Genomic DNA, 2,679 nt, shown 5'->3' with positions numbered 1-2,679 from the left:
TTTGTGTTCTTTAGATCCACAAAGTTCACACTCTGTGTGGACTCCGCTGCGGTGTTAGCGTTTGTAGAAATATGTTCGATCTTAAGGGCTAAATCGTCCATTTTTGCCTGCATCATGTCCATAAAACTTATCTCATGTATTCCACCTTGGATTTCCTTTTTCTCTATTAATGCTCGTTCAGTCCCCCATTGGTAATGGTTTTTGGCCATATCCTCAATTAGGTCACAAGCTTCAGGGTAAGGTTTGTTCATCAGCGCACCACCAACGGCAATGTCGATGCTCATCTTTGTGTTATAATGGAGTCCATTGTAGAAGATATGAACGATCAGCCATTGTTCTAGGCCATGGTGTGGACAGACTCTTAACAACTCTTTATATCTCTCCCAAGCTTCAAAAAGTGATTCTCCTTGGTTTTGAGTAAATCTAGTTATTTGGTTTCGAAGAACAGCAGTCTTATTGGGGGGGAAATATCTAGCAAGGAATACTCTCCTAAGGTCTTCCCAGGTAGTTATTGAATTAGCTGGAAGTGAATCTAACCATGAACGTGCTTATCCTTGAGGGAGAAAGGAAATAATCTTAAACGGATCGCATCAGGTGAAGCACCGTTGGATTTAAAGGTGTCGGCCAGTTGGATAAAGACTTTTAAATGTTGATTTGGGTGTCAGTAGCGAGACCCCCGAATTGGTTCTGTTGCACTAATTGCAGCAAAGATGGTTTTAGTTCGAAATTGTTGGCAGGAATAAGGGGGTTTACTATACTAGAACTAGGTTCCTCTTCAGAGGTTTGGGAAAATTCCTTAATTTGGATGAGTAAGAGGTGTGTACGAGTGTAACGTTCGGGTTCCGCTAAAGGATCTACTAAATATCCAGTACTACGGGTTCTTCGCATTTACTGGCTAATAATGCCTTAGTCTAGACGGTGTAACAACAGGGTACGAAATTTGACAAGTTGGTCCCTGGCAACGACGCCAAAAACTTGATCGTTGATTTTCACAAGTGCACGAATCACATCAGAGTAATATAAAAGAATATCGATCCCATAGAGACCAAATAGTCAATTTATCGATTACTATCGTCACGATGTTTATCTAAGGTGGTATAAAAGAGATATTGATGTTGCAAAATAACAGTAAATAAAGAAAATAATAAATGCAGTGCAGATAAAGACAGGTTTGAATGTATTTCACGTCAGTTAAACGATGTTTCGATTGTCTAAATAGAACTACTTATGGGGCAATATTTTCTACTCCTGAAAAGAATCCATTTAATAGGAACTGTCACTTTGGCGTATTCAGAACCGAGTTTACCCTTAAATTAAGGCCTTTTATTGTCACTTATAAAAGGTGCGCAGAACTCTAAAGTAGTAAACTTATTTTTAAGAAATCAGACTCGTAAACTTAGTTGAAAAGTGATTTTGATTTATAAAAATGTTTCACCCAAGTAGTTTCCTGATTTTAAATCTATCAGTGCGTCCGAAAATAGTTTCAAAAATCATTATTCCTTAAAGTGATAAAAAATCCTAGTTAACTAAGCCCGGGTGCTTTCGCACTTCTTGAATAGTTAAAACTAACCAAGTTTGTTTCAGAAAACTCAAGTTAAAAATCAAAACAGCCTTTAAAGCATTTCTACATATTCAATATGTCAAACATTTCTTTAACCACGATTCTTACATTCTAACCTTTGAAAGATTTACCCAGACATGGTAATACAAACAAACACAATAATGATATTGATCATGATGAAAAGTGATTTTAGAATGTAAGGCGTAAAGAATGAGCAAAGCGTGTAAAATAATTAAAACGAGCAATACCGATAATGGCGAGAAATTTAAATAAATTAAAGCATGGACAGATATTAAATAAAGTAAAGCGTGGACAGAAATTAAATAAAGTAAAACGTTGACAGAAATTAAATAAAGTAAAGCGTGGGCAGGTAAAATAAATAAAGTAAAGCGTGGAAAGAAATTAAATAAAGTAAAGCATGACAAGTAAAATAAATAAAAGCGATTAAATAAGAACCTGCTCCAAACGGAGGCTTTAAATCTGGTACAAGGAAAATAAACCTTCGACTCTGAAGATAAAGACGACAGCAAAATCAAAGTGCTCCAACTTAATCTCACTAAGGTGCGATAACCCCCTGATGTGACGGATTACCGCTTTTACAGATGATAAATATAGTATTAGTGTTATAAACTAAGTTGGATGATTTGGAAATGAACTAGAACGACCTATTTATAGAGGAATTCAACAGCTTGTAAAGACCATGATGCCCTTCAACTTCTCCTTAGTGGGAACGTGTTTTGCAAAGGTGGCGCCCGCCACCCCTTCATGGCGCCCGTCATGTGTGGAAATGGGAAAGTTCATGGGAACATGGTGGTTACCTCCTGGTTGAGGGTTGATGAGTCATGGCTTCTCCTATAGCGGCCGCCATGTATAGAATATTTACCGAAAAACCCTAATTTTTGGTCTTTTTGCTTCGTTTCTTCTAAAAGGGTCCCGAAAGAGCTAAATATCTGAAAACAACATAAAAGAGAGCATAACACAAGCAAAATGGTAATAAAGACCTAATAAACATGTGAAATCCGAGTCAAAAACGTGGTATGGTTTAGTGTGATCAGCACGCACCTGCCATTTACAGCTAGATTGACTTTCAAGTGTACAAACAACATGACAGAATATGA

The 2,679-nt window shown here is 37.1% G+C and overlaps 1 non-coding gene across 1 annotated transcript; it reads left to right on the top strand.

Moving 5' to 3' along the window:
• The first annotated feature begins 339 nt into the window (after positions 1–339).
• On the top strand, positions 340–446 carry LOC127077713 (small nucleolar RNA R71). Its single transcript, XR_007787494.1, has one exon. It is a non-coding gene; the product is annotated as a small nucleolar RNA R71 (small nucleolar RNA).
• Positions 447–2,679: the final 2,233 nt, after the last annotated feature.

The sequence above is a fragment of the Lathyrus oleraceus genome, chromosome 4, assembly GCF_024323335.1.
Source record: "Lathyrus oleraceus cultivar Zhongwan6 chromosome 4, CAAS_Psat_ZW6_1.0, whole genome shotgun sequence".
Taxonomy (NCBI): Eukaryota; Viridiplantae; Streptophyta; class Magnoliopsida; order Fabales; family Fabaceae; genus Lathyrus; species Lathyrus oleraceus.
This window is presented reverse-complemented; position numbering and strand designations above follow the sequence as displayed.